This window comes from Pteronotus mesoamericanus, unplaced genomic scaffold (genome assembly GCF_021234165.1).
Source record: "Pteronotus mesoamericanus isolate MK-2021 breed Mesoamerican mustached bat unplaced genomic scaffold, CSHL_Meso_final contig_98, whole genome shotgun sequence".
NCBI lineage: Eukaryota > Metazoa > Chordata > Mammalia > Chiroptera > Mormoopidae > Pteronotus > Pteronotus mesoamericanus.
The window spans coordinates 8,257,475-8,278,193 of NW_026555295.1; the positions used below are offsets into that span (position 1 = coordinate 8,257,475).

The 20,719-nt window shown below is 44.4% G+C and overlaps 1 pseudogene; it reads right to left on the reverse strand.

Annotated features, from left to right (window-relative positions):
- Positions 1-4,138: 4,138 nt before the first annotated feature.
- On the reverse strand, positions 4,139-5,323 carry LOC129081378 (U1 small nuclear ribonucleoprotein C-like; annotated as a pseudogene).
- Between the last annotated feature and the right edge of the window lie 15,396 nt (positions 5,324-20,719).

The following is a 20,719-nucleotide window of genomic DNA, read 5'->3' on the forward strand; positions in this document are numbered from 1 at the left end:
CACATCTCCTGCCCTGGGGAAGTCTTCCTTTGTGCTGAAGGGGAGCAGAGTTTTGCAACCCCAACATATGCCCTTTTTGAAGTACTGTTTATTTTAAGCAGGTTATTTAAAAACACACATACACACACACAAACAAAAAAAAAAACCTAAGACTCAGGAAGAAACTCTGACCTTCTCCAAAACTGTGTAAATGAATTTAGACAGAGAACCTGCTCCCAGAAGGGAGCTAGCATTGTAGATAACTATATTTTAACATAAACTAAGTGTGGCAGACAGGAAAGAACCTAGAAAATCTGTTTGTTAGACTCTCCTCTGTGTCCCATTGTTTCTGGGTGGCCTGGCAAGAATTTATTTACCAAATATTTGTGCCTTCCCATCTATCTGTGACTTGACTACCTTCCTTTTGAAGTATAAACTCCTATCCCCTTCTCCTTAGCTCAAGGTGGCATATAAGTCTTAACTGCCTGATTTGTCCCTGGGTCCCATATTCTTACAGGAACCCTGTATGCATATACATAATTAAATTTGATTCTTTTTCCCTGTTAATCTGTCTCATGTCCTTTCGATTATTAAGCCAGCCAGAATAACTCAGTGGAAAAAGGGGAAAATTTACCCTCCCCCACAGTGTCTCAGTCTAAATGTCTTCTGCTCAGACACCCCTCCCCGTCCCCCTTTCAGAGACTACTGCTATGTGCTGCAGTAGGGTCCCCACCATGTCAGGGGTGTGCCCAAACTTTTGGGGCCTCTGCACCACACTGGATGAAGAAGAGTTGTCTTGGGCCACACATTAAATACATTGCGACACATAATCACAAAAAAAAAAAAAAAATCTCATAATGTTTTAAGTAAATTCACAATTTTGTGTTGGGCCACATTCACAGCCGTCCCAGGCTGCATGTGGCCCACAGGCCGCAGGTTGGACACCCCTGCAACCCTCCTCACACCTGCCATTATTTGTCTGTCCCCTCCACCAGACCGTCTCCCCTCAGGAGGGCAGAGCCTGTGACTGTCTTATCCTACTGATTACACTTCCTATGGATTAGTAATAACATGCATGGTCTGTATTATCTCGAGATGGCAGACACTGTTGGTCCAACCCCCATCTGTCCCATGATCACATGCCCAGAACAGGAATCAGACGGTGAAGTCAGGTAAACCCCCAGGGAAGAGCTGGGATTCACTGACTGCTCCTTGTTATGTCTGGACTCTGTTGGCCCCATTGAAAATTAAATAGTAACTCAGGGTGTGATCTGAAAAAGAGCCTTTTCCTGAGGGCCATGCACCCAAGGATTCCTATGGCTAGGCATGAGGAATGCTTTGCCCCATGGGCTCCTGTTAAATGATGCTCTACATTGGGGAAGAGCCAGCACCATGAACTGGTACTAGCTGCCAGGACTATTAGGGAAGAGAGCCAGCCAGTGGTGACTCTGCAGACAGAACAGCTGAGCAGGGAGAAGGCTGTCACCTAAGAGCTCTGGTACAACAGACCGTTCACAGGACAACATTCCCAATAAGGGAAATCTAGACCTGGCCAAATTCCTTTTGTCTCTCCCAGCGTGAGGCATCTGAATGCAGGCAAAGCAAAGATCTAACACATCACAGAAACTCGGCCCCATCTTGTCAAACAATCAATGCTTTTACCTGACTCCAAAGTTGTAGCTGAGACTCTGAAATAAAATCCTCTGAACAGTGCTGCAAAGACAAAGCCCAGCCCCTGGCAGTAGGCGCCTGAATTTTCCATGACAGGTAGGCTGTCCTTGCTCTTTGCCTGGGCCCGTTCCTCAGTCTCCCAGCACAAAGTCACCTAGGCTAAGTCAGTCATGTCACCAAAGCCTACATTCCTTGTATTATGTACTTAGTATATTCCTTTAAACATATATACCTTTCTCCATAACAAAAAGTTATTTTCTGACTATATAAACAATGTATGCTCCTTGTAAAAAATACAAACAACACAAAAAATATGTAAAGAAGACAAAAATCACCATGAGATAACCACTAACATTCTGCTTTTCTATATCCCTTTATCCAAATGTACACATAAATGTGATTTTTACACACATAAGGCAAAGTTCTTTGCTCAAATACACACACTAAAAGGGAAATTTTCTTTAAAAAATATTTTATTTATTTATTTTTTGGAGGAGGAAGAGAGAGAGAGAGTGAGAGAAATATAAATTTGTGGTTGCATTTCGCATGCCCCCTGCTGGGGACCTGACCTGCAACCCAGGCATGTGCCCTACACTGGGAATCAAACTGGCAACCCCTTGGTTCACAGGCCGGCAGTCAGTCCACTGAGCCACACCAGCCAGGGTAAAAAAGAAATTTTCTATTAGCATCACTAATAGCAAACTGCCATCACTTGCCAGAATAGAAGGCAACCCCCAACAAATACAGTGCAAACAAAACAATGTGATTGAATATCTGTCTAGTCAGATACCAGAGCTCCCAAGGACCCAAAGCCTGAGGGCCAGTCTCTAGGAGTTTAAAAGGGGAATTAGCAAGTATTAGAGAGGCTTGACAGGTTAGACCAAAGGAAGACTTTCTGCCAGATACAAACAGGAGTACTGAAAGAAAATTAAAAGACAATCTTTCTCTACTCCTACCGTTATATGTTCCATATCTATGCAGTAACCTAAACTTTCTGGGGTAGCCTCAAGTACCTCCCACATTCTATGGAGAAGGCAGGGGGCAGAACCTGCAGGGTCCCCTTAAGACAGCATGGAGGGGCAAGGCCCCGCATGCACCAGCCCCTTGCCCCCAGAAGCCTCAATCAATGACCCAGCTGCTCACTGCACCTCAGAGGTGGCCGCGCGGATCCTGCGCGCCCTGTGCCGCCAGGCAGCCCTCCTTCCGCGGCCGGGAGCCCCCAGGCGATGTCAGGGCTCTTCTTCCTCCTTGTCCACAAAGACTCTTCTGTCTCTTCCTGGGCAGGAAACCCAAAATCTTGTGTGTGTCGGTGTTGGGACAAGATCTTTTGCCATGGTCTGGGTCCCCTGGAAGAGGCGAGAGACAGCAGGGACAGCTGTGGGGCAAGCAGGGCACCCAGGGCACAAAACTGAAGGAGGCACTCACTCTCAGAGGCAGACCCTCACGGCCCTGAGGGTGGGCCCCTCGCCTGTCTAGCCCTCTCCCTGGCCCTGGGAGGCTGCGCAGGGCCATGAGACATTCAATATGTGATCCTGGGACAACTGGGTATTCATTTGAAAAAAGAAAGCATTGGATTTTTACCTTACTTTACCCTACACCATATACAAAAAATAAATTCGGTGTGTTTTCATAAAGATGAAAAGAAAGCTTAAAACTTTTAAAAATATAGGAGAAATTTTAAAGTTGCTTTGTGATTTGAGGGTAGGGAAGGAGTGCTCAAAAAGACACCAAAGAACAAATCATAAATTAAAATGTTGATAAATTCAACTGTTACAATTCTTCTGATGGTTTTTCTAAAGTCACCATAAACAAAGTTAAAAAACCAAAGACAAACTGGGAGAAAACATCTGCATCACATATACTGATGAAAGATTAGTATCCAGATTCTATGGGCGGGGGAGGGGGGGGCGGGGCGCGTGGAACAGGTGAGATTTTAAAAGAACATGAAGAAAAGTAGACAAAAGATTTAACAGAAAATTCACAGAAGAGGAAACATAAATTTCCAATAAATATACAAAACATATTCAAATGTACTACTCACCAGGGAAATGCACGTTAGAATTACAATGAAATGCCAGTTCACACCCATCTGACTGGCAAAAATGTAAGACCTGACAATGCCACGTGACAGTGCGTATGAGGCAATGAGGACTCCCTTAGCCGGCTGTGGGGAGTGAGGGCTAGGGGGCGGCTTGGTGCTGTCTGGTAAAGGCGAAGGCAGGTAAGTATGCATAACCTTTTACCTGGATTCCTTTTTGCTTTTTAACTAAAAGAGCTGACAATTTTATTTTCACTTTTCACAATACAAATGAAAATTGCTCTTTTTTTTTTTTTGGTCCCCTCCAAAACCACTCTCTTTTAGATAAGAAGGGGGAGCAAGTCTTCCTTTATCAGGCTGTTAGAAAACACCCAGAGTCATAGCATCATGATCTCCTCGTGAAGTAGAACAGGAAATACAACACTGATAGAAAGAGGCTCCCCTCTCCCCTTATCTCTCTGGTCCAGTCATTCCTGGCCGAGTGAGTGTCACCCCGGGACAGGCAGGAGGTCTCATTACTGAGGGCCCAGGTATCGCTGGCACATGGCCTCCCATAGGCGGCCTCATTCCAGGAGCAGGTCCCGCTGGCACCCTCCCAGGAGGAGGAGGCCCCCATATGGCGTGCTGGCAGCATACCAGGGCAAGGAGGACCTGGGAGACTAGGGGCAAGTGGAACCACTGCTCCGGCAGGAGGAGGAGCAGAGAGTGGAGTAGGAGGTATCTTCTGGTTGTTCTGTCAAGCAGGCTCTGAGCCTGCTCTTCCGTCCATTTCTGACAGTATCTTTCACACTTTTTGTGTGTCTTACCACTGCAGTGTGTCCTTCGCACAGATGGAGAGTCACAGACGAGGTACGTGTCGCAGCAGTCAACAATATACCGGGCACGCTGTTCTGCGGGCTGTTGGCCACTCCACTAGGTGCTGCTGGGAATGACTTACCTGGATTCTTCTATCCTCAATTGTTCCAAAACTTAGCCTCCTACTTCATCTTCCTCAGTTCAGCTGTGAACACAGCCCTTTCCTCTTTCGATGCCTTCAATGGCTCGCCATAGCCTATGAAAGAAATGTCAAACTCTATTGACACTTTAGCCTTTTGTGGTGTGACAACTTCTGGTTTATATTCCACTCTGCCTTATGTTCTTAATACTCCTCTCATAAAATTAACTGCACAGGCTGAAATATCTCTTTTAAATCTTTAACCATATGAAATGTTAAATAAGGGAATGGTAGAGCTGGAGGAGAATCTAATTTTATACCTTTATGTTACAGATGAGAATACCGGGGCCCAAGGAGGCTGAATGTCTACCCAAGGCCACCCCACAAGATAGAGAGCAGGGGGAGACCCCAGCTTTTCTGAGTTCCCATCAGGGCACTTACCACTGTATCTCTCTTCCTGGGTAGACCTATCAGAGGCCTGGCTATGCGGCTACATGGAGTCCAAACCACTTGGGCTCCTCCACATCGCCTTATTTTACACAGCCCGGCAGGGACAGCCATGGCTTTGTCACAAAGTAAATACATGCCAGGGAGCCGGACAGGAAAGCACTTGCTGTGCCGGCAGCTTGCCGGTCCTGGAGCACTCTCTCCCTGAACTGGGATGCCCTTGTATTCACCTTGTCAACAGGGAGCAGCCACATCTCTCCTTTACTGTAATTGGGTTAGTCTTTTGGGTTTGCCCTCTTCCCAGCTGTCAAAAGAGATTATACAGAACTGTACTGCTGCATCGACCACAGTTCAGGTGCAGGCCGAGGCCAAAGCAGGAGGAAATTTCCAAATCCATTCATTAATCACCTTAAATACCAGGTTGCTGCTGGCTGCATTTTTTTCCAGCTGTAATCACTTTTGCTCCAACCGGAGCTCAGAGGTCATCCTGTGAGCTGCAGTGCCTTCAGCAAAGACCTGGGTGGAAACACAAGGAGGGTGGGGTTTGGGGCAGCCCATGAGAGTCTGTACTCACCCGGGCAAGTGTTCCCATGCCTGAGAGGGCGTGACAGTAAATAACAAATTTTAAAAAACATGATGAGTCAAGACGGAGCCCATAGAAGAAAGAAAAAGCTTTTCTCCTGCTTTCAAACAAGAGGCCCTGAACTTTCTTGCGCTAGACCCCCAGCCCAGCTGTATCTTATCTGTTCAGACTGCCATAACAAAATAGCACGCACCGGGTTGCTTAAGAACAACAAAATATTATATCTCGGTTATGGAAGCTGAACATCCAAGGTCAGGGTGCCGGCATAGTCAGGCAAGGGCCCTCTTCCAGGCTGCAGACTTTTCATTGTGTCTTCTTAAGGAGAAGCAGGGCAGGAAGCTCTGTGGAGCTTCATATATAAAAGTACTAATCCCATGCAGAAGGGCTGTACTCTCAAGACTTAAGCACCTTCCAATGCCGCACCTTCTCTTACCATCATCTTCGGGGGTTAGAATTTCAGCATATGAATTTGGGAAGACACACACACTCAGGCCATAGCAGTCTCTAAACTGTAATGGGTAGAACGGAACGTCTTTTTCCTGGAAACCCCACAAATGCCTATAACCGTGAAGCCCAGCCCATTCGGCTTCCTGCATCAGCACCTGAGGGGTCTATGGAACCAGGTTCTGTGAAGACCTCTGACAGTTCACCCCGGGGATCCTCAAGCTTCAGTGAGCAAAGAAATTACCAAGAGAGGGTGTTTCCAGGGGGAGCCCCAGAGGTTCTGACTCTGAGGAGGGGCCTGGGATTTTGTATTCTAACATGATCCAGGCATGCCAAGGCTACAGGTCTGAGGTCCATACTTCGAGGGACACTGGTGACCACTTTACTTCACAGATGAAGCCACAGAGACCGGGTGCCTTGCTCAATGGCACACGTCCGTTATGAACAGAAACCACAAAAACCAGATCTCCACACTCCAGTAGCCCCTTTCCACTGACCTGTCACGGTCCTCATGGAGTTTGAGAGAGGAGGGAGTAGGTGAGGACCATGCTCTGTAAGTTTCCATAAATGTTTGTTGGGCAAATGAGTATTCAAGCAACTGAGAAAACCCGACCTCATTCTCCCTCTGAGGCAAGGCAAGTAGCACTAAGGGGGCAGAAAAATTGCCTTTGGAGCCTCAGTTTCCTTAATGATAGCCAATAGTCATGAAGCACTTGCCAGGCATTTATCCTATGAATCCATGGGATAGGTACTATTATCATTATCCCCATTCTACATGTGAGGGGACTGATACTCAGAGAGTTCAAGTAATTTGACTAAAGTCACATAACCAGAGTGCAGAGGTAGGAATTAAACAAATGCACTCTGACTTCATAGCCCAAACTCTTCACCATTCTGCCTAAAGAGACTATATCTTCAGGAACCACCGACTCAGCTCTGGCTGCCTTCCCGGAGGCCCTCCCATTCCCCTGCTCTCTAAGTCCCACTTTTACCAGCCAGTTCAACAACCCCCCCCCCCCCCCGCCTTTGAAGACCACCCTAAGCTGTGCAGCAGCTCTACTCATTGAAGCCCCTCAGGCAGCTCTCTGGGTCTGATCCAATCCACCTGACCCCCAGCAGTGCTTCTCAGGAATGCAGTGCTGGTCTCAGAGTAGGCGACAGGGGCCCCGGTCTTGGCCCTGTGCTTTAGAGGGCCTTGCTCTACCCCTTCTCTAGCCATGCCATTTCCACTGGGGTGGAGAGTAGGCAGGGGGGTGGGGAGCAATCGAAGACCTGAAGCCCCTCTTCTAGCATGTTCTGAGTACCCAGTACCCTAGAATTCCCTGCATTCCCAGGGCTTGCATGGAACTGTCCCCTGGTCCATCCTTATTGATTTTAGAGAGAGGAAGGAAGAAAAAGAGAGAGAGAGAGAGAAACAGCAATGTGAGAAACATCAATCGGTTGCCTCACACAACTCAACTGGGGGCTGAACCCACAACCTAGATATGTGTCCTGACCAGGGATCAAACTGGTAAACTTTTGGTTTATGGGACGATGCTCAAACCAACTGAGCCACACTGGTCAGGGCAGGTTTCTTTCTCTTTTTTATTTTATTCTTATTATAGAAATAATAAATATGGTTTTTTTAAATAAATAAGAAATAAAAAAGTAACAGTTCCATCACTGAAACTCCCTTTGTTGTGTGTGGACTGTGTGTGTGTATTTTTTCTTTCAATTTCAGGACAAAATGATGTTACTTTTGCTAGTCCATGTCGCCAAATCAAAACTTAATAAAACTAACCTAATTGTAGTTTCAGGAGTAAAATTTAAATCAATCAGTCTGGAATTTCCTGATCAACACAAGTGAGGTAATCTGCCTGGTAAGTCCTGCCTTCCCCTAAGGAAAGTTGTCCTTGTCTGAAATCATCCATTCTTTTAACTTCTTAGTCCCACCTTCTTTCTGAGTATAAAAACCTTCCATGTTGTACAACCCCTGGGAGCTCTCTAGTTGCTACATGGGATGCTGCCCAATTCAGGAATCAAATTGCCAATTCGATTTTCAAATTCACTCAGTTGAATTTTGTTCTCTAATGCTATGAAAGTAACTACTAGAACAAAAATAGCAGAAGTCTCATGTTTCCATCAGTTGAAGACTACTTAAACTATGGTGCATACATACAACAGAACGAGATGCAGATGTAAGAAAGAATTAGAAATTTCTCATGACACAGAATATTTCAGAGATAAATTTGCTCCATCCAGCTAGGTGGCTGCCTTGTTGTTACTTATATGGAGTACTCCCCCCCACCCACCAGCACCTTCCCACGGGATTTCCCTCTGCTTTAAACGTTCAACTCCGGATATATGCAAGGCTCGTGCTCTCACTGTATTCAGGCCTGGGCTCAAATATGATTTAACTGGCAAGGCTTTCACTAACCCCTCTAAGTAAAATAACAACAATTCCCTCCCCACGCCCCCCCACACTTGCTCCTTATACCCTTAACTTGTTTTTTTGTCATTGCACTTATCACTTTCCACTATATACCTACTTGTTTATTTATTTCCCACAAAAATATAAGCTCCATGAGGGACAGGAATGTAAGTTTTGTTCAGTTCCAAGTGTCTAAAAATGTGTCTGGCACATAGAAGGTGCTCAGTAAATATTTATTGAATAAATGAATATATTAAGTGAAAAAACAAGATGTCAGGCAGTGATTTTTAATATACTTCTATTTATGTGTTTTTAAAATCTTCAAATCATCAAACATTTATTCAGTGCTATTGTTACCACTGGTGTTTAGCTAGACATTGAGAGGGGGAGCAAAAGACACTAGACAGTGAGCTTGGTAAACTGGGAAACAGGACCGTGCTTGCTTCACCAGGAAGCTACAGCTTTTCACACTCCAGAAGATCACAGCGTTGCTCCGCCAAGGGATTAACACTCCACCCTTACCCGCTCCAGTACCAGATGTTGTGAGGTGCAGCGGATGGTGCTAGACCATAGAGGCCTGTCAGTCTAACTGGGAGATGAGGATGAACCCTATCCAAAACCTGCAAAAACTTGGGAAGTTGATTGATCATTTTGAGAAAGCATCTGGTTATAACCCCAGGGAAACAAAACTGGTTATAACCCCAGGGAAACAAAGAAACTCTGTCTCTTGCTTGTGACCCACACTTGCACAGTGCACGCACCTGTTTTCTTCATGGCCTCCAGGAGAGAGCCTGAATACCAAAGCAGAACAATGGACTGCAGCCAGAAACACACGCTAAGACACTGGATGCTGGACTGGACTATACTTTAATATAGAGCATAAACTCTGGGCAGTGGCCTTCATCCTGGCTCTACTGAAGACAAGATTGGACTTTTCCATGGACAGACAGAAGATGAAACATTGAGAAGTCAGGAGGGGAACCCCCTTAAGTGAACATATCAGTAAACCACACCACAGAGCCACATCTCCCATGTGGTACTTAGAAGATTCTTTTCCTTTAGACACTGCAAGAACCCCACTTCTATCAATAACACTACTATGTAGAAAATTGTGTAGAAACTGCCCATGAAGGATTGGAAAGCTGAATAGCAGTTTATAATCTAATTCAAAAGATAAGACAAGCCATAAAATAAGGCTACAAAGGAATATGTGGAGAGCAAGCTTAAGTTAGAGACTTTTTAAGGAATAATTTACAATTATGAACAACATAGCAATGATTAACCATGTATGCCTATGTATATTTTTCAATTACACTTACAATATTATTTTGTTTTTTTTAATTTTTTTAATTTTTTATTTTTTTTTAATTTATTTACTTTTTAAATACATTTGTCTCTGCCTCCCCCCCCCACCTCTTTCCCTTGCCCCCCTCCCACCTTCCCTCCCTCAGCTCTTCCCCTTTGGTTTTGTCCATGAGTCCTTGCTATATGTTCCTTGACTTTGCCCTTCCCTTCCCTTTCCCTGCCCCCTCCTTCCCTCTTGTCTCTGTTGATTTCTTTTCCTTTCAGTGTTGCTGGTCATATTTTCCTTGCATCTTTGCATTGTTGGTTAGGTTCCGCTTATAGGTGAGATCATATGGTATTTGTCTTTCGCCCCCTGGCTTATTTCGCTTAGCATAATGCTCTCCAGTTCCATCCATGCTGTCGCAAAGTTTAGTACTTCTTTTTTCTTTCTGCTGCGTAGTATTCCATTGTGTATATGTACCATAATTTTTTGATCCAATCATCTACTAATGGGCATTTAGGTTGCTTCCAAGACTTGGCTATTGTAAATTGTGCTGCTATGAACATTGGGGTGCATAGGTTCTTTTGTATTGGCGTTTTGGTGTTCTCAGGGTATAGTCCCAGCAGGGGAATCGCTGGATCAAAAGGCAGTTCCATTTTCAGCTTTCTGAGGAAATTCCATACTGCTTTCCATAGTGTATTGGTTTCAGGTGTATAGTATAGTGGTTAGACAATCATATACTTTACAAAAGTGTTCCCCCTGATATTCCCAGTAACCACTTGGCACCATATAAAGTTACTATTTCTGTTTTTTGTTTGTTTGTTTGTTTGTTTGTTTGTTTGTTTGTTTTTTAAAAAGACTAGTTAGGCACCTGGCTGGTGTGGTTCAGTTGGATGGAGCATCATCATCCCATAGACCAAGAGGTTGCAGGTTAGATACCCAGTCAGAGCACATACTCAGGTTACCGATTTGATTCCCGGTTGGGGCTTAAAAGAAGGCAACAAATCAATGTTTCCTTGTCATCTCAATGTTTCTCTCTCTCTCTTTCTCTCCCCCCCCGCCCCCCCCACTCCCTCCCTCACTCTAAAAGCAATGAAAAAATTTCCTCAGGTGAGAGTTTTTAAAAAAGAAGAAAGAAAAAAAGACTAGTTAGGTAAATGTTTCAATGTGCATGAAATATCTTTAAAAGGTTATAGAAGAAATAGGTCATGCTTGTTGCCTGCAGGAAGGTGAACTTGATGGCTGGAAAACAGAGTGGGAGGGAGTTTTTTCATTATATTCTATTTGCAGACTCAGGGGGTCACTCCGGCAGGACTCAGGGAGATTGTCATGATTGAGCACTCTTTGTGGCTCTTTTTCCAGTTCTACCAAGAGCCCAGAGTATCCCAGGAGTCCCATCTCTTCTAAAGAATCTGAGAAGGCACCAGCTTCCCAGAATGACTCCCCATTATTCTCCTGCCTAATCCAGAAACAGACTCCATGAGGAAAAGGCTGACAAGCACACAGTCACGGACCCTAACCCTCGCAAGTGCAAATGAAGGCCACATGCATTCTTAGTCTTCGGGTCTGTAATTGAATCTTCATTTACTGGGTTGGCCAAAAAGTCTGTCCAGCTTTTCTCATAAAATAAAAGATATCTTTCTAATTTCCACTAGTAACTTTATTGATTTGCATATTTTGAGTATGTCAGCTATCTCCTGCTATTGGCTTCTCGTGGGTAGAGGTCAGGAGTGCTGCTAAACATCTTCCAATGCATAAGACAGCTCCACAGCCAAAATGTCAATGGTGCGAAGAAACTTTGCAAATCACTTTTGACACGTTCATTCAGTCACAGCACCTTCTCCATGCACTGCACCAATCCTTTTTGCATTTCAGTTGCATTTTTACCTTTCTTGAAATAATAAAGCATAATATACCAAATATTGCATATTTTCTTCTATCTTCAATATTAAAATGTCTACACCAATTTTGAGCAAATTCACCAATTTTGATAAGTTTTTTTTAGTGCACACTGATATGACAGCTGTCACAATACAATCTAACAAAATTGTTTTGAGTGAAGTTAAAGACAACTAAGTGCTACTAGAGCCATCTTACAGGAAAAACCCAAACAAATATTTTTGGCCAATCTAATAGTAAAAATGTAAATTTACAGAGATTTCACTCAACTTCTTCAAGTCATGAATTTGGTAAGAACAATTTTCTTGTTCATTTTCACAATTTTTATTAGCAATTAAAAGTTCATTAAATAAAGAATTTGTAAAATTCTTTGCTCACAAATTCTATGAAGAACTTGTTCAACAGAAGGTTCTTCATTTCCAATGTTTCTGGTTTTTAAAAATGTAAGCAAATAATCTTTTGAATGACTTAACTTTTTTTGGCTTTTTTCTTTTCTGAATTCCACTGCTATGTTTTCTAAGTTGATCCCAACTTGACTTGTATTTACTTCCAATGAGACAAAAATTTACAAAGTAAAGATGTTTTTCTTTGAAAACATTCAAAAGTATTAATATTACTAAGAAAAACGCAAAAAAAATGGATAAATATAAAATTTTAAAATTTATTTAAATAAAGCAGAATTTTAAACTTTTTTTTACTTTTTAATGAAATTTTATTAAATATTATTGCAAAAACAAAACCTCACAATTCTAGGGGGTTTTCTGCAATTAAATATTATTATTTTTAAAAAACTGGTACAAAATGTATTATCATTAATACAATCTATAGACTGAAAATTCAGAGACAATGAATTTGGATAAAAATCCAGAGTCAGTTGATAGTCTAAATGACAGAGAGACTTCTGTGAATTATAAACCTCCTAACTGCCTGGTCTGAACATCATGGGAAAGTGGTCTCATCAAGTGTCAATTTCAGGGAACCTTTACCTTCAGGTCACCAGAGGGTGTGCAGGTCCAGTCAGGGTTAGGTGCTGTCTTTAGCTGCGCCACATGACTCCAGACATCTATTCCCTGGAGTTTTGTAGCCCAAGGACTGGTATCGACAGGGGCCTTTCCAGTGAAGCTGAAGAGTGTCTTTCTGGGAGTATATTTCCCAACAGACAAAATTTCCAGTTTGCAAAGTGTGTTGCTTAAGAGCTTCATCAGCCTAGGTTACACTGTCAGAAACTGTTCTGCCAGAACATGGCTAATTTCGATAAAAGGAATTAGGCCTTTACAGTACTAATGTATAATGCCTTTTATAACCTGCAAATCAAAAGGCAGGGGCCAGGTGCACTGGGCATCCTGTTACTATTTCAAAGGATGAGAGTTTATGGGTATTGAAGGAGGTGGATCTGAAATTTAGAATGACCAAAGTATTTGAAGGGACTCGGCAAATTTTGCCAGTTACATCTGAATAACGGCATCAGTGTGCTCAACCAGACATGAGGGTTGAGGGGGCAACTGCAGGGAAAGTGTTGTAGAACCAGCCGAACAGCACAGACTTGTCAAACCACCTGATAAAATTGGTGGCCCAGTCACTGTGGAGTTTGAGTGTTCCCTTGGTAGAGATACTTTTTTCCAATCGGACTTTTAGCCATTGAGGAGGCAGGAGTCTGTATACAAGGAAAAGCAGAAGTCCAGTGAGAAAACATACAGTCCATGACTAAAACATATTTATATCCATGAGGCAGGAAAGGCTGTGTGAAATCCATTTGCAAACCTTGAGCTGTCCCTTATGGAATTTAAGATGTCTTGGAGCACTGGGAACAAGCTTCCCCGGTTATATTTCAGACTAGCGGTAGGTGCTTTTTTCAGCCTTATTAATACTTCCCAACCAATTGATTCATGCATGCTAGTGTTTTTCAGTGAACCGATGGTTTAATGTATGTACAGTAGTTAGGGGTGGAAATCATAGAGCCATAGGACTGAGTTGTTATTTGGCCTGAACCAGAACTTTCTCTCTCTATCAAACCAACAATTGTTGGATTGCCAGTCTTGTTTTTCCTTTTCTGAAGCCAATTGCTAGGCTTCTCTAGCCAGTTTTTCTAAGTTTTATTTGGGGAAATATCCCATTGGGCCAGGGTAAAATTTGGTTCCTTTAAAGGCACCATTCCTTGTGGGAGCATTGGCAAGGTGATTTCCTTTAGCTTTCAGAGTCAACTTCAGAATGCCCTGGGATCTTAATAATAGCTAAGCAGGAGGTGAAAGTCCAGCATCCAATAATTCCTTAGCACACTGGCCATTTTTAATTTTATTTCTGCTGGAAGTAAATAAGTCACTTTGTTTCCATAGCATTCCAAAATCATGAGCTACTCAGAAAGCATATCCATTGTCAGTATAATGTTGGGCGTTTTACCCTTGGCTAGGGTGCAGGCTTGTGTGAGTGTTTGGCTTGTTGGGCCATAGTAGCTAAAGGCAAAGGTGCTACTTCCATTACATCACAGGGTATTGATATTACACATCCTGCACAATATTTGCCATTGTCACCTTTTGAGTAAGAATCATCAGCGAACCATGAGAAATCGGCATTACTCAAAGGAGTTTCCTGCAGGTAATGATGAGGGTCAGGAGGCGATCCATCGGTGTTAAGCAGTTGTGAGGGGTTTCCTTGGTAATCTCAAACTCCAGGGTCAGAGAGGAAGCAGCCAGTTCTGGGGTTTCAATGCCACTTAGTAAGCGAAGACTCTGTATCCTACTCCAAATAACTTACAACTCTAACGACATATATACAAATGCAGGAAAAATATAAAGCCTTTCATATGGCAGTGTTCCTCAGACACTGTAGAATATTGCTGCAGAATGGTCCTCAGCACATCACACCTCCCTGTGTCCAGCTCCTTTGCAATGATTTTTGCCATGCCTCCCATCAAGAAAGAGAGTCTATACTCTCCCCCAACTCTTTGGATCTGGGTGTCCCTCAAGACTTCATTGGTCAATAGAATGGGACAAAAGTAACTCTGTGTAACTCCGTAGGCCAGGCTTTTGACTTTGCCCTCCAGGAACATTTCTGCCACTGTGTGAAAAAGCCCATGGTAGCCTAGAACTTGAAAGGCTATTTGGAGAACTGGGGCATCCCAGATAACAGCCAGCAAAACTGCAAACATGTGCATGAAACCATCCTGGGCCATCCAGCCTACCTGTTGTGTTGCTGTCTGGCTGCTGCCACATAAGTGACCCTAACAGAGATCGGCAGAAAAATCACCTGGCTGTCCGCCGCCAAGAATTGTGAGCAAATAAATTATTGTTTTAAGCCACCACGTTTCAATGTGGTTTGTTACACAGCAAAAGGTGACTGACATAGACACTTTGTGTAACTGTTGTGAACACAGCTAATTCATGAATGCCTCCAGAATCACAAATTAGAATTGAAAGAAAATGAACCCTTGGCACTATAGAGAAACAATATTTCATTATGCCAGGACCTACTGAATTCATGTTCTTTAACAGGAGGAATCTGACAAATTCATTTGTCTTTTCTCTTATCTACACATATTACCCAATTAAATTCTTTCTTCTTCCAAAGCAGTGACTGTCTCCAAGATCAGCAGAAGCACAGCCTGTGAACCCTCACAGCATTTGGACTCAGCAGTCCTTTCTAAGGGCAATATTATCCTGGCCCCAGTGTGGGAAAATGGTTGAGGTCTTTTTAAAGGATATTATAGGAAAATATCCTATAGAAATAAAAGGACCAATATACTAGAGTAGCAGTGCAAAAAATGTTTGTCACAAACATTGTTTAAAGTAGGAAAAAGTGGAAACAAAAACAGCATTGATCAGCGTCTATCTACATTAGCAAATGCTATACAGCTGTTGAAAAGATTGTTATATCTATTGACTTGAAGAGATTAATTCATTCATTCTTTCATTCATTAAATATTTACTGAGTATCAGCTATGAAGCTAGCACTGTTTTGAATATCAGAAATACATAAAGGAGCAAGACAAGGTGTGTTGGGCATAGAATTTACATCTTGATGGAGAAAGACTATAAACAAATAAGCACTATGTCAGTTGGTGCTAAGTCTGTGCTATGAGGAATAATGAAGGTGGATCCAGAGATTGAGTTTGAAAGGAAGTGAGGGAAGGAATTTTGTAGCTATCAGGAGGAAGGGCAGTTTAGATTGAGGTGCAGAGGCCCTGACTTGGGAATATGCTTGGTGGGGTTTCTAAACATCCAGGAGACCAGGGTGGGCATGGGGACCAGGATAGGAGGTTGAGTCGGAGAGGAGAGCCATAAAGTTGGGGTGTGTGCAGGTGCTGGCCTCGGAGCTGCTGGTGAGACTTTGGATTTCACTCTGCATAGGATGGGAAGTCACTGGAAGGTTTTGAGCTGGGGAGCAGCACAACCTGACAGGTTTTTGAATGATCCTTCTGGCTGCTGTGAGAACAGACTGAAGGAGGCTGCTACAGTGAGACAGATAAAGAGAGAGGGAATGGAGCTAACACCAAGGTGGGGAAAAGTGGTTGGATTCCAGAGGAGTTTTCATGGGAGGGCCTGCAGGGTGTCCTGGCAGAATTGGATGTGGGGTATGAGAAGGAGCCAAGTGGCCATTAACTAATGTTAATGAGAACAACTAGTTTTGGAGTAATGTGAGTTTAGCAGCGTTCCATTTTTGTTCAGATAAACAACAGATAAAACACCCTCTCCTCCTTGTGCATGGATATTTGTGTAGGTGTTAAACAGCCACTCCTCGAGCTGCCATGACAAAACACCACCGACTGGGTGGTTTAAACAACAGAAATGTATTTCTCACATCCTGGGGGCCAAAAGTCTAACATGAAGATGCTGTCAAGGGTTACTTCTGGTGAGACCTCCCTGCCCGGCTTATAGACCGCTGCCTACTCACTGTGTCCTCACTGGGCCTTTTTCCTGTAAGGCCCCACCCTAAGACCTCATTTAATCTTTATTATCTCCAAATATAATCACACTGGGGTTTAGGATTTTAACATTTGAATTTGCAGGAGGACATAATTCAGTCCATAACGATGAGTACAGAGGAAGTTGTGAAAGGTGACCTGGGAACAGTCAGCACTGACCACCTGAGGGACTGTGGGCCAGGTGAGAGTGTTGGTTAATTTATTTCCTTTGAACAGTTCTAGTGGTTGCAGTGTGTACATGTCAATTTTTAAAAAATGTTGACAAGGCATTTAATATAGAAAGATTTTTAAAAGAAATAAAAAACCACCTTGGCTCAGAATTCATTCTTGCACATATTTTCTCAGGCCACCCCTAGCCTCTGGCTCTGAGCCTGGTGGCAGCAGGAGCGAGGATGCTCAGGCGAGCTCAGCATTTGGTAAGAGGGTGGAAGAAGCCAAGGATAAAGTAAGGGAATATTATTCCTGCCCCTGACTCAAGTCTGGGGCATCCATGACAGAGCGCCCTCCTCACCCTGGCAGGCAACTTGAGTCAGAGTGTCTCAGATGGACGTGTCTGGAAGGAAGCCTTCACGACTTCCAGCCGTGACGTCAGTGGAAGCCTTGGGTGACCCTGCCATGACTCCCGTTAGGAGAATCAGGGCTGGGCTACAGCTATGACTCCAGCTGGCACCTTCTGCACGCCCCACCCAACCCTCCTTGATTCCCTTAAGCTCTAGTGGGTATCATAGTTTTCTATCACTGTTTTCATTTAGAAAGTAAAGAGCACGTGTCTTTCACTTCTCAGGAACCCCCCCCCCCCCCCCGCCCCAGCACCGTGGAGGAGCTTGCTTTGACTCGGCACCCTCAGACTACCACTGTTGGGGTTCTGAATTCCAACTCTGCCACTTACATACTCAGTGACCCAGGGCAAGTGGCTTCACTCTGCCTATCCCCAGATGATTTTGAGTGGAGACAAAAATTGCCACCTCATATAGGTGTGGTGGATGTTCAGTGAAAAAAGGTAGGCAATTTCCTGTTTCTTCCTCTGTCAAAGGGACCTTCCTTGCTGACACACTCCATCAGCAGGAAAAACAGTGTCACCTCCTAACAGAACCAGCTGGGTGCCAGACACTTTACACAGTACTCTACAAACACAGGATTCATTTTATAGCTGAAGAAAACTAAGGATCAGAGAAGAGAGGTAATATGTGCCAGATCACACAGCTCAGGAAGGATAGAGCTGGGACTCAGGCCCCAGTTCTGCCACCCCAAGGCCCAAGCTCTCCTTCCCACCACCCACATGATTAGTTTGTATGATCACCTTAAAAGCACAGACCCCTGGGTAAACATGAGGTATTAGTGTCTCCAACAGTTCATCCCGAGGCCCAGAGCACCCCAGGACTGCTCATAAGTTCACCAGATACCTGCTTTGATGCCCATCACTGAGTCTGACAGCCCAGCTGCTCGGCGCGGTGGGTGAAGGCTGGCGTGGGCCTTGGCTTCTGTGCCCCAGGTGTGCATTGAGGGCGCTCTGCAGTGAGGAGGGTTGGAGGGCCCCACAGGCTAAGGTTGAGCCCCATCCACGCTCTGGGTGATCTTAGACCAGTCGCCTCTTTGGTCTTGGGGGCACAGCTGTAAAATAAAGATAGAGCCTGTCATGGCTTGGAGTCCTTTCAGCTGCAAAGATTTGTGATCCCACAGAGAAGCTGCCTTGGGTGTCCTTGTCTGAAAGTAGAGGACTCATAGAGAAGTCTCGAGCCTCATGGTTTTTAGAAAGCTTACCACAAATCCCAGAGATCCAAGATCCCTGCCAGAATCTCCCTGTCAATGAAGGGAACATCCAAACCCACAGAAAACTTTTGTAAGAGTTTATTTGAGCCAAGCTGACAACACAGAACAGGAGTTCAATAAGCACCGGTTGAATAGATGAAGAACTCCATCCACAGATGAGGTATTTATTGATGAGTCTACGCTCATCTCAGTTCAACATTCATTAAGAATGTATTAGGTGCCATGACAGTGCTCAGTGTCAGCAACACCAGAAGACCTACTCCCTGTCCTTGAGAAGCTTATAGGAGAATGAGCACCTTGCTGGGCCCTGTGAGGACAAATATGAGAAAGATGTAATTCCTCTCTCAAGAAGTTTACTGATGTGGCAGGAGGGGAGGGAAAAAAAAAATCATTTGAAAAGGAGTTTGGAAACAAAGACAACTCCAAGTAGAGTTATTTAGTACACAAATGAAACAGATTGTTAAACTATTCTCTTGGCCTCTGTTTAGGGAATAATTCATGTCACTCTGTTAATTACACTGGATGGAGCTCATGTTACTTGTGCCTCATTTATGCGTGCGAGCCTGAGGCGCTCTTGTTGCCTAGGCACACAGACCAGCTGACACACCTTGCTGATGTCCTCTTGGCAGCACTTGGGATGGGCTTCTAGACTCTAAGATGCCCTGCAGGAGGTCTCCCTGCCTCAGCCAGGAGCTTTTTAGCCAGAAGAGCCAAAGATGTACTGAAGTTAACTATTTCACCTCCCCCATGAAGTAAATAAATAAAAGGGAGAGTTTATTTAAATTATTTCAATGCACAGGAAGCCAAGAGAACCTGAATAACCAGGCCAGGCCCAGTGTTCTTAGAGCATGTCCTCAGTTCTTCAGATTTCCAAGTCCAAATTTCCAAGTTTTCTTCCCAAGTTAGGCCTTAAGTCCTAGATGCTGGCTGGCCTATGGGCAGAAAGGCCCTGGGTTAGGCCTCCACAGCCTGGTGCAATCAGCCTACCCCCGGGCAGGAATAAATAGTATAAAGCAAGGCCCCTTAGGCCAGAGATGACGATCCCAGAAGAAGACTGGGTTAGGTAGAGTGATCAACCTTTGACCAGGACTGAGAGGTTTCATTAGTGTGACTTTTAGGGCTAAACTCAGGAAAAGTCCAGGCAAAGCCACGTGAGTTGATCACCAGTACTGCCAACAGCCCATTCATTTCATGTCCTATATCATTAATTCTGAGGAGCACATTTCTTTACATTTAACATCACTGAAATCCGAATGCGTTTTAAATTGGTGGTGTCCTACAATGGCTGCCAGCTGGGCCTGAAGCCGAGTTCTCCGGGAGGGGAGGCAGGCTTGCCGGTCACTTCTGGGACACTACCAACCAGACCTCTTTAATTTTCTGTTTGACTTTTCTAGACCGCATTGGCAGTGCGAATTCTGACTTTTAACCTGCAGGGGGACAGGTTTGTGGTTCAAATTCTCAGGAGAGAATTGTTTTTCCTCCCTCTGCACAGTGCCAACACTGAGACATACACATTTCTAGCCAGTTTCTTCTTTGGGAAGATTTCTCTCTGGTGTTTCAGCTTCTATGTAGTCTCCTCCTTTGGCACTTTTTTTTCTGCTTCCATAAAATAACAGTGCGGCTTACAGTTGATGGTGTCTCAGGTTGGATAAAGTATGGATAATCAACCCTCAACAGCCCACATGGGGGCAGAGGGCCCTCACTGGCGTTGGAAGAAGGCACAGTGCTGGCTCCCCCATGCACTCTGGGCTAGATTTAGAATTACAGAAACCGTTCTCCCCACCAACGCCTCTGCCCACAAGCCTGGATCTGAGCTCAGGGGTCACTTCGTGGACCTGTGCAGCCCTGCAACCCATTTGAAACCCTCTTTTTTTACCACTTTCTCCAGACAGGTCACTGTTTAGAAACATCGATAGCGCTCCCTGAAAACACGAAGTCCATATGTGTGAAATGGTAAGCCCCTCCTAAAAGCTGCCCTAGGTAGAAAACCCAAGGAAGCAGAATTGTTATAGACAGAAAGAGGAAGAAGCACTGTTTAAACTTGGAAACCAGTATCCATGGTTTCTACACCCAGGTTTTCCATCATTTCCCAGGCTTCTCTGAGTTTCTTAGATGCATCCTGCCTGGACCCTTTCATCAGGCCATTTTATCAGACATTCCCTGAAGGTCCCCCTCCATCCAAAGCACCATGTCCTCAGCTTCGACTCACTCTTCCTCTCTTTCCATGGTTTGTCTTTCCTGGTATTATGTTCCAACTCCCTGGGCTAAGCTCCTTCCCCGCCCTGCCTCCCCCCAGCCCAGGGAAAGGACAGCGCCCCTCTGCTGCCCTGAGGCCAGCCAC